Genomic DNA, 15,000 nt, shown 5'->3' on the forward strand with positions numbered 1-15,000 from the left:
ACAAAAATCAAACAAAAATTGTAAATTCCATTATGAAATATATTCTGCATCACATAATGTGTGCTCCTGCTAGCTAAACTAACAATCTACAGTTGAAGGATTGCTCTTTATTGAGGAAAGAATGGATTGAATTATATTTTTCCTCTGTAGACAGAATCACATGTGTTTCTCTTGTGTTTTTTGCTCCAAGAATCTTTAGCATAATCTACCACTTCGTCTTGTGTATGAAGGAATGTATGGAGGAACATGGTAAATGTTGCTTTTGTATTAATATATTGGCTTATTAGAATGCAGAGATCAAAACTCTAATACTAGGAATATTGAGCAATGCCAATCCAAATACGTAGTTCGATTTATAGTGTTAGGGCTTTCTCTTGGGATTCTTCAGGTCTTTCAGAGCACAAACAATGAAATCATTTCTGCAACCCAATTCTTAAAGAAACACTAAAGTGTTAGGCATACAAACCTGTATTTCGAATGCTACAGTGCTCCTTCGACACTGCTCACCTCTCCACCTCCGGTGAGCTCATCAACGAGGCATAGCCTCATCTGGAATGATCCAATACAAAGCTCCTCATAGAGCATTGAGGAGCATTGGGGACCTAATGTGCATGCGTGACAAGCACCATGCCCACATTCACGCTTCCCCATAACAAAGCATTGTATTTAATGTTTTTATATGGGCTTCTGCAACATAGGCTCTAGTGGTTGTCATACTGACAGCCATTAGAGATTAATTTAACCCTGCAATATAAAAAAAAAAAATTCTAAAAAAAAAAAAACTGCAATGTTTTACATTGCAGGGATAAAACTAGAGGACCATTGTACCCAGACCACTTTATTGAGATTAAGTGTTCTGGGTGACTATAGTGCCTCCTTAGGTGGCAGAAGGCTTATTGAGCGACATTGTTGGTAGATGGAGGCAAGTCTAACATTTATTTTCTATAATAAATATTTGGTCACGGTAATCGACACTAAAGAAAGGAAATTAATAAAGAAGAAAATATAATTACAGCTCTTTAGGAACTGGACAGAGGCCGACATCACTGTGCCAGTCCTTGCCCTTCTATTATCTTCAAATAGAATACTGAGCCAATCACTCAAAGTCCATGCCCAGCAGGAGCTTTTGAGAATATGCAGTTCAGTACTCTGTAGCAATATTCATTCAAAGCCATTAAAAAAAAAAATTACTCATCAAGCGATTATGTTTCTTTATTTAATTAATTAAGCTGTTGGCAGCAACATGTGTACAGTCTCTCTGATAGAGAGAAAATCTAAACTATAAAACATAGGTGGAAATTGTATGGCAAGTGAATGCCACTAATGGACATAGTGGTTGTAGTGCATGAGAATGAGGAGTATACACATAGCTGCAGAAATGTCAGCATTAAATGCAGTTTTAATTGACAAAATTCTGTTAGACAGTAAAGCTCATTTTTATGCATAAGTGATTGTGGTGCTTGGAGTGTCCCATTAAATTTGGTGTCAAGATATTATTATATTTGTGTAACAATCATGTGTCCAAGTAAAAGGCGCTTAGTGACAAATAACTTAAAGTCAGCTGAATGACAACCAAAATCCACAAATAAAATTAAAAAAAAATGCAAACAAATCTGATGTTTAGGTGATATGCCCCACCATTTAAACATAAAACTGTGGGTGCAGTGCTTATAATGTGTACGCTTGACCCTTAAATATTCATGGGATTAGAACCAAACAAAAAAATAATAGTGCAATACTGTATGAACAATAAATGTACTGTGTCAAGTGAGTGATCTGACACTCACATTTGCTAGAGCCTTTTTTTGCTGTAGGCTCTAAACTGAAACACCTGTAGGCTTTTATAGGTGACAACTACTGACCAAATCTCCAACGTACATTTCCTCAATACATGAATGCAGATAAATCTTGTTCCATTCTGTTTTATCTGCATGTATCCATTGAAGATAAGTACTCTGTTACGTGAAATTTTAATTAGGAAGTAGAAAGTAGCTAAATGTAATCTATGTAATGTATGTGACATCAAGCTGTATAGGATTCCTATGTAAAGATTTATACAATCTGGGAACGATTACAGCCTTTTAACTACTATACAAATAACAAATTCTCACAATGAAGAACAGGGAGAAGGAGGTTTTACAATCAGGAAATCAAAGGCGTATTTAGCTGAGCATAGTTAAATCTTTAAATGAAATGAAACCTCACCAACTAGTGTATCAAACAACCTGCAAAGAATACACATACGTTAGTGACATAAAATATATGCCTGAGCCTAATTGAAACCTAATTGAAATAAAAGCTTTTAAAATCTCATCCCATGTGCACCTTACTTTGATGATTGTTCTCAAGTGGTCCCCAGTTTGAACATTTTTTTGTCTGTATTTTCTGTGATATTTTAGTAAATTAAAGTAAAGAAATATTGTAGTAGTTGTAGCAAATATATTGATATATCTTTATAAACCAGTAATGGCAGATATCTACTTAACATCATCTGTCTATATATCCATCTGTAACTCTATTTCTATGCTTTTTTTTCTAAAATGGGGATCTGTAACTCTTCTGTAAGTTACAACAATCAATAAAATTGACATTGCCAGTGGCAAAGAATAGAGATTAAAACTATAATTAAAGGGACACTATAGTCACCAGAACAACTACAGCTTAATGTAGTTGTTCTTGTGAGTATACTAGCTCTCTTCAGGAATTTTCAGGTAAGCACTGCCTTTTCAGTGAAAAGGCAGTGTTTACATTGCCCCTAGGGACATCTCCAAGTGGCCACTCCTCAGATGGCCACTGGAGGGGCTTCCTGGCTTAGGGCTGCACAGTTAGCAGCCCTGCCGTTCAGTGTCCCCACGCTCTGCATGGAGACACTGAATTTTCCTCATAGAGATGCATTGATTCAATGCATATCTATGAGTAAGTCCTGATTGGCCAAAACGGCATTTGGCCCCGTCCCCGTGCCCTATGGGAAAGCATTGGATTGGCAAAAAATTGCCATTTTAAAGATGTCACAAAGGGGGCAGAGCCAGCACTGGCAGACCCATGCGGTGCTGGAAATAAGGGGAGTTTTATACTTTTATAGGGGGCTAAGGGTGGACAAGCCACCTAAATGGTGGGTTTAGCACTACAGGGTCAGGAATACATGTTTGTGTTCCTGACCCTATAGTGTTCCTTTAATACGGAACTAAGATGCAGAAAGCCACATCTCACAATCCTGCACCTCTATTTGATTTTTTTGTTATCACACCTAACCAAAATATAGGGCATATATAAATAAAAGACCAGGAAGTGCCAGTCCCATTGTAAACGTCTGTTTATTATATTAACTACATTATTAAATCTATATTATAAATTGGTTACATTGAGTACTTATAAGAGTTGGTTTTTTTATGTGTGTTAGCCTTTCCTCCTTAGTATAAACACGATACCTCTGTCCTTTAAAATAGAGAGAGAAAGCTCAATTGAATGCTGTTTGCGTCACAGCACTAATAGCACATTATCACACATGGAGAAAATTTGCAGGGATCAGAGTATAGTTATATTGATAGGGGTCATTGCCATGCTGTGTAAAAACTAGAATACTTTCATTCACCAAAATGACACATTTTATATGTAATAATATTATATGTTTTAAGATACTCTACAACAATCACTTTGCGGAACCTAAGAATTAACTAAAGGGCATGCACCCTGCAGGAGTCCAGCTTTTGGTTAAACTCTTGAAATTGAAAGAACCTTCTTTCCCTTTTAATGTGTCATACAGTATGCTTCTGAAAATGTCCATATTTAAATATTATATCCGGAATATTGGTTGGTACCATCAGCCTGCCTATCTTTATCCTTTATGAATAATAACCTCCGGCCCCTTGAGTCCTTTTTTATCATTAAGATTTATATTTATCTTTATCTAGAAATCTATATTTAATTAATATGTGCTGTTAATGTTAACTTCTATTACTTTTTCCAAAGATGAACTACTTTCAACTTGCACTGTCTTTTTCTTTAATTTAGGCAACTGAGAAAATTGATCGAAAATGATAGACTGATATCACAAAGACTTTGTATCTGGCACCTGACAATATCTGAAGTTATTTAAATGGATCCTCTATTATTCAGAAATATTTGCCAATCGAAATCAAACCTTAACCCTGCAAGTTTCAACTTTTTCTCACTAATCAGAGCAGCCTGTGTTCTATAAATATGTATATTAAATATAAAAAATACTTATGAGACTCCTATTTAATTAAATGTACCAGGGTTACAAATAGGTTTCCTTAGTCTAAGGTGTTTTTTATATGTTAAAATGATTCTACTATTACGAGTAACATAATATACATTACGAGTAACATAATAGCATCCCATTTAATCCCAGAGTAATATTGTAATAATCTGTACTCTGAGTTAGGAAATGGTGGACAAAAATTAGGAACAGCCCTTGGGTTGCAGGTTCGAATCCCGGCAGGGTTGACTCAGCTTTCCGTCCTTCCGAGGTAGATAAAATGAGTACCATTAAATTGGGTAATAGTAACAACCCCTGGATGCTGGGCTAAGATAACATCCCCAGGACATACTTGAAAACCAGAGTAATCTGAATGTACCTTTCCTGGTTAAATACTTTGTTATTATTATTATCAAATTAATATTGTTATAACACTGCATTTTCTTGTCATAATGATTTCCCCTATTCTTACTGCAAGCTATGTTCCAAATTCCACTGGTTTCACTATTTAACTGCACAGGGGCTCAATTAAGCTTTTTGTCAGTATTTTGCAGATCTATTCCATGTTTTTTGCAGCCATCAACTCCGTGGGACCGAAATTTCCAAAGTAGAAATGTACTGGCTGATTACACAATGAGCAGGTTCGTGTAATAACAGCTTTGGGATATGTGAGGTAGTTTAAGATTAAATATGCCTGTATGGGTATTATGCACATTTTATGGTCCCAGTATGTGTAATTGCATATTTTGCTAGAATCACTTTCTGAGCACAGCATAGCCTGCAAATTTGTTAAATACAATATGTTTATTTTATATAGTACAGTGGTTCATCTCTACTGTAAAATATGTAAAGATTTGATACATTATGTACAGTCATAGATTTATTGATGTATTTGGAAACTTAAGAACACAAACACATAATCACTTGGTGATAAAAGATTTAACCCCTTAAGGACCAAACTTCTGGAATAAAAGGGAATCATGACATGTCACACATGTCATGTGTCCTTAAGGGGTTAAAAACCAAAACAAAAAAATGCACAAAACAGATTCCCTATAGAGCAGAGTTAAAAAAAAAAAAAATAGCATAGGTGCCTAAATTCATAAACAAGCTGTCTGACAGAAAAGCTATCAGGTTTAGAATGACCCCCCTGGTACCATCTTTTTAAACAACTTTATCTATATCTATAAATGGATACAGAGAAACTGGCAAAATGAGATAGAAAAGAGAGAGTTGGGGATGGACAAAGAAAGTGGGACATGGTAAAAGAAATAACTGAGGGACAAAAAGATGGAGAAAGAAATACTGGATTAGAAATGCTCTTATCTAAAATGTGACATTTTCTTTTTTGAGTTTAATCTAATATTCATAGGCTTACTACTTAGACATTTTTACAAAAGAACTGCTTACCAAGAATAAACTTAGAAAATATTAAAAATATGTAATTTCGCCATATTTACACCAGATCAAGAAACTGAAAAGGGGATACAAGTTAGATGGCTTCTCGTAACAATATATTAGAGTACCAAGCATTTTCTCTTCATCATACATCAGTATAATGTATTTGTAGAAGCTTAGCTTCTACAACTTGGAAAAAAGCAATTTATTTTAGCATAGCCCATATACTGCTAAATTAACCCAGATAAATGTGTTATAAAAGGTGGAAGGCAGTGTCAAAATGAAATAGAGGATGATAGAGAATATGTTTATTTAATGTGTTTCCACGGAGTCAACAACATTTTTCCCTGGCGCTTACAAAGTCATCTTTTCGGTTTTTAATGTTATTTAGTTTCCAAAATAAATTTGAGGTAAGCCTGACCTTGTGGCCATTGTGAAAACGAGGATCAGTGAGTGATAATTGGAAGTGGAGGGTTGAATCTGTGGTTTATGTTGCAGCATCAGCTGTGTCATGGTGAAGAGTTTGAATTGACAGCATCGGAATCATAGTCCATTATTACCGGGGGCTCAGATTTCATCTTCTAAACCTCAGGACGCCGCTGTTTATTTAAGTCTATCCAAAACAAGCTAACGGGTTCGCAGAGCAATATCGGGGGTATGAATTTATATCTAATGAGTGTTTAGGAAGGAAACAGATTCTCGCTTTGGAATCTGTTAAAGATATGCAGGTTTATTTACTAATGTTAGAATCCAAAGTATATGCAAAGTGAATTTTAAATGTAAAGGCAACATAGCTGATCTGGGAAAAATTATCCAAGTCAGCTACGCTTCCACTTCAGTTACCCAGGTCTTAAGTTGAAATTCACTTTGAATTATCACTGTAATATACAGACATGTAGAAAATGGTCAGAATTCTATCTTGCAGGTGTTTAAATACCTATTTAGTTGTACAGGTAGAGACATCCCGTCTTCATATGTAACCTTTTATTTTTAATAAAAACATAGAAATATATATTCGGATGGCTATGCAACTATCTAGCTGGCCAGTTGTGTAAATAATGTCACACAAAAGTGTGTTTCCTTCTCCTAACAACATTGTGTTTAACTAAATCTTTCTTGTACTCCATTATTGAATGACTCTACCACTTCTACTGGAAGTCTATGATATGTATTCACCACTTTGCATGTAATCATCAACACCTTAAGGACATTAGGATGTTTCGTTATATCCCAACTATTCTGGGACTTAATGCATTTAGGGCATAATTACACGTTCTGCAGATTTGGTGTGAACACGGTTAAATCCCTGCTCACACCAGAGAATTTCAGATATAAATGGATCTAGGGCTCCTCTCTGTCAGATGGGGCCATTTGTAGTGGTTAGTGGTTTAATATTAAGGTTTACAGCAGAACACGAAAGATTTAAAAAAAAAAAAAATAAGCAGAAAAAATACAATGTGTATGTAAAAATTAACATTGGGAAAAAATTGAGTAAAAATGTCACCTCAATAAAGCTAAAAATATATCATGTGATAGCCCCATGGTGTCAACTTTTGCAAATGGCCTGCATTTTTTTTAGTCATTTAAATATGTAAGCTAACAAAATGCCCCAAAATGCAAAATGAATCCATCTTCAATTTGCCATTAACAAAAACGTGAAATTCAGCTCTGTATTACCACAAAAAAAATGACAAAGATATACAAATGGGGTAATTCCGTACTCAGGATATATAGCTGAGCACAACTTGGTGATATTTACTACAATAACATATATCAAGTTAACAAAATATACTGCTAAATTGCAATGTGCATGTAAAAAAAAAAGTGAAAGTAAAATAAGTCTATAAACTTAGAAAAAAAAATTGGTGTTAAATTGGCTATAAAATAATGTTTAAATTATACCACATGACACACCCCAATGTTATTTTCACAAATGGTGTGCATTTATGGGGTAATAGTAATTGTAAAACAGCTGCAATGCCCCAAAAATGCATAATAGACCCATCAAATTCATCTATCAAAATTCTAACTGTAAAAACTGAAATAGTCAATTCTCTTATATGGCACTGCAAGTTCACGTGATAGTGCCAAAGGCATACGTTGGTGGTATTGTTTAATTCAGAAGTGTTTGCCAAGCATACTTTGGGGGGTGGGGGTGTTGATCACAATGGCACATATTAGTTTGTAAAAAATGCAAACAATATGCATCATAATGAGATATCCTGGAGTTTCTTCTTTTACAAAAGGACTTTGTTGGTAATTTGAACAATTAAACTGCTATAATGCGCTAAAATTAGCCATACTCCCATAAAACCGGTCTCTCAAATTTTAACTGAAACATCTGAAATGATCAGTGGGGGCATCATTGTACTCAGAAAATGTAGCTAAACACATTATGGGGTTTTACCCAGTAGTAGAACACAGGTTTACGAAATGCACATTAACAAACCCTGTGATATATGTTAAAAATCATTACAAAAAAACTAAATTTTACTCCACTAATTTAGCAGATATTGTCAGTTAAATAACGACCTAATACATTTTAAAATACCCTTAGGTAAATAGCCTGTGATGTCTACTTTATATAAATACATACTTTTGTGTCGCAACTGTGTTTTCTGTGATGGCTATTAAGCTTAGAAGACAAAAACACCACATTCTAAAATCCCTCTACATTGAAATTTTGTTTCACTACCTGCATTTTGTGACCAGTAAAAATAAAAAAATACTGAAATCCTAAACTTATTATGTACTTTGTAAATCAGGACAAATAATTATTTTAACTCTTTATTTGCATTTTTTTTTTCAGTGGATCAAACCGGATTTCTTTTTTTTGTTCAGGACGTAGACAATTACCTGCATCCGTAAGGGACTAATTTACCTACTTTTCTTTACACATGTTATGTCATACCTTGCACTTAATATGATATTTTCTTTAATAATGCCTATTGCTATTTTTTTTTATTATTATTATTTTCCTCTATTAGCTTTCCTCCGGCTGTGCCTTCATTTTTAGTGATCTTGTGTTGGAATCTGAGCTTTTATGACCTAATATGACTCTCACCTCACCAGATGCTGTGTATCCACAGATCAGTGCACAGCCAGTCAGCTTTCATGGCAACCTTTACTTTCCTATTCTGAACAATTAAAGAATAATTGCATAATAACACTTTTGAAAAAACATGAAAATACTCAATTCAAAGACTGTTTTCCTTTAACACTAAATGTTGCTTCTGTCCAGCTTCAAGTCATGTCTTTTAGTTCACATAAACCCCTAAGTACAGAAAATGTACTTTGTTATCAAGTCTTACTATGCTGATTCTTCCAAACTTGGGAAGATCATAGTTTTGTCCAAAAATAAATAAAAATAAAGTGAGGAACATTGTATGGGATCTTCTTGGTGTTTACTCTGAAAACGATTAGAGTGCAAAGACATTCTAAAAAAATGTCAGCGTTTGAAGGGACATTTAAAGATTAGTATTTTAATAATTCACCCAAGGGTGAGGAGGGAGGGGTAGGGGGTGGGATTCAACTCATGTCTGAAGTAAACAGGTGAACATCACAGAATAAGATGGCAGACATGAATAAGCAGACTGTTGAATGCTACAAATTTCAGAGCACAGGCATGTTACAAAATGTCCTGTGTTCTATCTACTGCTCTCTGATCTCCTTCATCTATAATAAATGGCTAGAAGTTCCTTGACCTTTTTGTGCTTCTGTTGAGTCACTCAGTGAGGCAAATGCCATGTTTTCCAGTTGAGCCATTTAACAGATTACACATATCTGTGGTTTGATACATGAAAGAAGATAAATGCTATCCTACACAATTTAGTTTAGTTCTTACATAAAAGACAGGAAATGGATATGACAATATGATTCACTGCTGTTAAAATATATATATTCTTAAAGGGAAACTCCAGTGCCAGGAAAACAATCCGTTTTTCTGGCACTGCAGGTCCCCTTTCCCTCCCACCCCCCAATCCCCGGTTGCTAAAGGGGTGAAAACCCCTTCAGTGACTTACCAGAGGCAGCGACATGTCCCACGTCGCTGCTTCTCCCTCCGCCACCGCTCCTCCTCTGCATTACGTCGGCCGGTGGGCGACACTGATCCCGCCCACCGGCTGGGGAGACTTAATGCGCATGTGCGGCAATGCCGCGCATGCGCATTAGAGCTCCCCATAGGAAAGCATTGAAAATGCTTTTCAATGCTTTCCTATGGGAAATTGAGAGATGCTGGAGGTCCTCACACAGCGGGAGGACGTCCAGCAACGCTCTAGCACAGGTTTCCTGTGCTAGAAACCAGGAAGTGCCCTCTAGTGGCTGTCTAGTATACAGCCACTAGAGGTGGAGTTAACCCTGCAAGGTAATTATTGCAGTTTATAAAAAACTGCAATAATTACACATGCAGGGTTAAGAGTAGTGGGAGTTGGCACCCAGACCACTCCAATGGGCAGAAGTGGTCTGGGTGCCTGGAGTGTCCCTTTAAATCAAAGTTTTCAAAATCTGAGAAAAAAAATTATATTAAAGAAACACTGCCCAACCCCCCCCCCCCCCAAAAAAAAAAAAGCCCAGACTGTTTAGTAGATATATATGCATGAATTTAATGAAGCATTTTATTTCTGTGGGGTATATCTCAAAACAGCTTTGCAGACAAACCAATCCCTCCCCTTCTAACTCTACCCATACTTCCTGTGGCTGTCCAATCACAGACATTCCATTGCTGCTCAATGTGACGTCTTTGTGAAGCTTGTGATCTGAGCAATTGCTGCTTCTCGAATTTAACTTGACTGAGCTAACCAAACTAGGAATTAAGAGGACCGGTTTTCTGACAGTTGGGGGGGGGGGGGGGGAGTTACTAGGTTAATTTATAAATGTGCCAATTTGTATTGAAATCTACATTTGTTGTAAAATTAAATAAAAGGACATACTCTTCACATATAAAGCTTCGGCAAGCTGATGTACATACTATAGGGGACTTGAATGTTTAAACAAAAAGTGGCAAATTCTATTTACACTTTTATATACACTAAAGGGATCAGAGTAGCTATAATACAACATGTATCTGCTATAATACAATCTAAAAATAAATACAAAATATTACAAGGAATTATACAAAAAAAAACAACAAACTTTACTACAAATACTAGCCTGTCAACCTCTTTTTCCATCTGACACATTGTTCGTGTAGGCATGGCTGTGGTTCTGTTCAGCCACAAATTAAAAATTACCCTCAGCTTTGCTGTTTCCCACCCCATCCATTATTACTATTATTTAATTTAAGTTTACTAATTCCTTTTAGTCTAACAGCTTAGTTTAATGGTCTTCTTAGCCGATTGGCTATCACTGCATTATGAAAATATTACAACAGCTGGTGTTTTAACCCCTTAAGGACACATGACATGTGTGACATGTCATGATTCCTTTTTATTCCAGAAGTTTGGTCCTTAAGGGGTTATAGGAACACTTCAAGCACATTAACCACAGCAGCACAGTGGTTATGGTGCCATGCCACAAGAGCCCTGGTGCCACTCCATGCCCTTTAACTTCTGATCAGAGAGCCAGAATCTCACTGCCTAAGCTAAACTTTGCAGTGCAGGCAGGGCCAGGGCCAGCGCCACCGTTAGGCGAACTAGGCATTCGCCTAGGGAACCGGCCTGCTGGGGGCGCCCACCGGGATGTTTCATGGTGGGTGCCTGCCCCTGTCTGAGGCCGCAGCACTGGGTGAGCGGCTCTTGAGCCGCCCCAGCGCCGGGCCGATCCTCAAGGCACCGAAAGGGGCGGGGGGCGCCGAGAAGAGCCCTGTCACAGGGGGCCCAGGAGGTGGCCATCTGGCCACCTCAGGGTGCCCCCGAAACTGTATTATGTAAGGCACAGCAGGCACCTGCTTACCTTGATGGCAGGTGTCTGCACTTCCAAAAAATGCGAAGGAGAGGGGGACGGAGCCGACAGACAGGTTTTTGCAGCCGCTCACTCCTCCCTCACTTGCCCTCTGTGATGCCTAGAGCTGGAATATGATGTCATTCCGGTCCTGGCACACTAAACAGCGGGCAGGAGGAGTGATGAGCTGCCCCACTTTGGACCCCAGGGAGGTGAGTGTTTGACGGTCAGTGAGTGAGTGTGTGTGTGTGTGTGTGTGTCAGTGAGTATGTATGTCAGTGAGTATCTGTGTGTGTGTCTTTCAGTGAGTGAGTATGTATGTCAGTGAATGTGTGTGTCTGTCTGTCAATGAGTGTGTCTGTCAGTGTGTGTGTGTGTCTGTCAGTAAGTGTATGTCTGTCAGTGAATGAGTGTATGTGTGTGTGTGTCTATCAGTGAGTGTATATCTGTCAGTGTCTGTGTGTGTGTCTGTCTGTCTGTCTGTCAGTGAGTGAGTGTCTGTCAGTAAGTGTCTGTGTGTGTGTTTGTCAGTGAGTGAGTGTGTCTGCCAGTGAGTGAGTGACATGAGGGGGTGGCAAAATGGATCTTTGCCTAGGGCGGCAGAAATCCTTACTCATTGGCTGAGACCAAGTAACTGGCACTTTCAACCAATGTGTTAGCCTGAAATGCAGAGTTTAATTTAGGAGCTCTAGCAGAAGTTCCTAGTAGAAGCTTCCAGCTCTCAGACGGGACAAAAAGAGGCAAGCAGTGGCACCTAGTGAACAACATTCTAAAATGGTTTGACAGCTTATATTGAGGGTGCCCAGGGCGCTTCTGGCACCATAAATGCTACAGCTCCCTTTACTGATCATGATGCTTTTAGTTTTAAGTTTATGGCACTCTGGTCTTCATATGGCTGAAATATGTGAAACATGGCCAATGAGGAATGAGACACATGGGGAGGGCCTAAGGGCAATTTCAAGTGGTTTCTAGTTACGCCTCTGCAAGTAACCCTGTAGGTGTTCAAAATTGTGTAAGGTAATTCACTCTCTTGGATCACACAAGATCGACAATTATTCTCTTAGTAGCTTAGGTTTTTTTTTTTCTTTTATAATCATACTTCATGGATAAGTAATGCATATCAACAAACTTTTGTAACTTAAAAGCCATCGAGTCTTCATTTAGTCTAACAGTTAAATAAACATGTTTTTAAAGACTAAAAAGACCTCTCCACACATATAAAGCCGAAGTGTTTTATGGGTCAAGAGTATCCTATTTAACTTTCAGTTTATAACAGTTGAATATAAAACATTTTAAAACAAATTAAATTATTTGACAGTCAGGGAGGTGCACTCTGCTAGAGTGGGCATGTCTTCTCCTACAGGAGCTAGTGAGCCTGTGAGTGAATGCGCCCCCCTCTGCCTCATGCACAGTCGTGACTTAAAATCAGAGGCTTTTCAATGAGAATAATATTGGCCATTTTGCCATTTGGGGAAGGGAGGACAGACAAACTGCAGCTTTTGCAAGCATTTTTTTTTTTTTTAGATATACCCCCGTTGCCAACACACATAACTAAATGCACGCATGTTTTCATTGGCGACATGTCTACTAAATAGCTTTGTATTATTATTTTTTTTTTCCTGTGTACTTTTCCTTTAAGTGTAATGTAAACATCTCCTCATCATTTCTATAATAGAAAACTGGAAAATAGCAAGCATGGTTGGATTCAATCACCATTTCTGCACTGCACACAACAGTAGAGGTGTTAGCTAAGTATTTAATTAAAATACAGAAGAGTGTTTAATCACATTATTAGCTGTGCTGCAAGGGAACTAATTGCTAGTGAGAATTCCAGTATCCTTGTTAAAGGCGGTACACTTTAGGTTGACACGACAAACGTGCTGTTTGCAATTTGAAAATTGACTACAAATTGACTATACGCAGTGGGAACATTAGTATAATGAAAGGGTGACAATGAAGTAAATTCGTGGTCAAACTAACTTTGAGTTTTCGTACCAAATAAATAAGGGTGAAGCTAGGTGTACAACAGCAGAGATATTTCCCAAAAAAGAACTAAACACAATTCAATCACAACTTGACCTGTTACAAGAGCGTAATCATACAAGTTAGAAATTAGAAACGTTTACAGGGAAGTAGCTATATTGAATGCACAGTTTAATTGCTATAGTGCAATATTGAGTACCTAATTTCAGAGCAGTGTCAGGGCATGTATATCGTATTCTTCCCCAGATTAGGAGGAGTTATGCTCCAGGGTGTCCTCAATTGAATTAAGCCCTACCTTGGATTACCCATATTGAATATTTATATGTTTGATGCATCTAAAATGTAATAAAATATAAAATTTGCAACTACTGATTGGATTGTATTATTTATGCAAGAACACTAGTTTTTTTTCCGTTCTTTCTACACTTACTCTGCATTGACACATAAATATATCAGTTACTTGCTTAATAAATGATGGGTGATTTGCTGAAGAAAGAAAATCCCTGTAGGGTAACAAGAAAATAAAGGGGCAAGGGGATTCAAGTATCCAGCACAGCTATCATGTATCACCAAAATTCCCATTATCTTCATTCGAGTTCTGGGAAAACAGTAATATGCATTTAAAACAATTAATTAAGTCCTAATTGTGACTGAGGTGGCTCATGCTTGACTATTGCATTGCAAGTAAAAAGGTTATTTTAATTGCTATGATAATCAGATATAATGAAGTGAAAAAACTGTTCCAGATTAAACAGCATTTGTATCTGCCTGGTGGCTTTGGGTTTTGAGTCCTTTATGTTAATAACGATAAAGAGATGTTTGGTGCCTTCATTGTATTATGACATGGGCATTATTTCTGATTATTATCATTGCTGCAACTTTTTAGTCCGCTATATACTCTTCAAAAGTATAGCATGGGATTGGGGGCAGTATTAGAAAAAAGATAATGGGCATTATGATAGTATGATACAGGTGTGTGCATATTAACACTAATATTAGAATAACTCACAGAATATAGTATGCATGCTTAATAATTGTGTTTATTGGGCTGCATTCAACCCATGGATCTTTAGCTGGACAACAATGAACTTATTCTAAATTAATACACTCAAATTAGGCCCTGTGATTTTTGGGTGATATTTGGTTGCTCTCATTTGGCTTGGGACTTTTGAGAAAGGAACACCCAGAAACCCAAAAATCATTTATCTATGCTTATAGAAGTGTTTGATTACATGGACCGAGAGTTACATTTTTGCATTGTGTGTTACAATGAATTGAAAAGAATTGCAATTCACAACATCGGGGAAATCATGAGTATATTTAGTGATATTGATATACAAGTGAATTGATATACAAATATCCAAAGTTATTTACCAACAAGAGTATACTGAGATTACAAGGATTTTAAATGAAAATTAGTTTAATTTGAGATCAAATGTGGCTTTTGTTCAGTAACATGTGCAGACTGAAATGTTTGTGTGCAGATTAAGGAGAACCGAAAAATGTAGGACAGAATTTAAACT

General features: G+C 37.0%; 1 protein-coding gene across 4 annotated transcripts in view; it reads right to left on the reverse strand.

Annotated features, from left to right (window-relative positions):
• Positions 1-15,000, reverse strand: part of DIAPH2 (diaphanous related formin 2) — a 1,045,110-nt gene that overhangs the window by 173,133 nt on the left and 856,977 nt on the right. The gene's annotated exons all lie outside the window — the stretch shown is intronic.

The sequence above is a fragment of the Pelobates fuscus genome, chromosome 9 (assembly GCF_036172605.1).
Source record: "Pelobates fuscus isolate aPelFus1 chromosome 9, aPelFus1.pri, whole genome shotgun sequence".
NCBI classification, from domain to species: domain Eukaryota; kingdom Metazoa; phylum Chordata; class Amphibia; order Anura; family Pelobatidae; genus Pelobates; species Pelobates fuscus.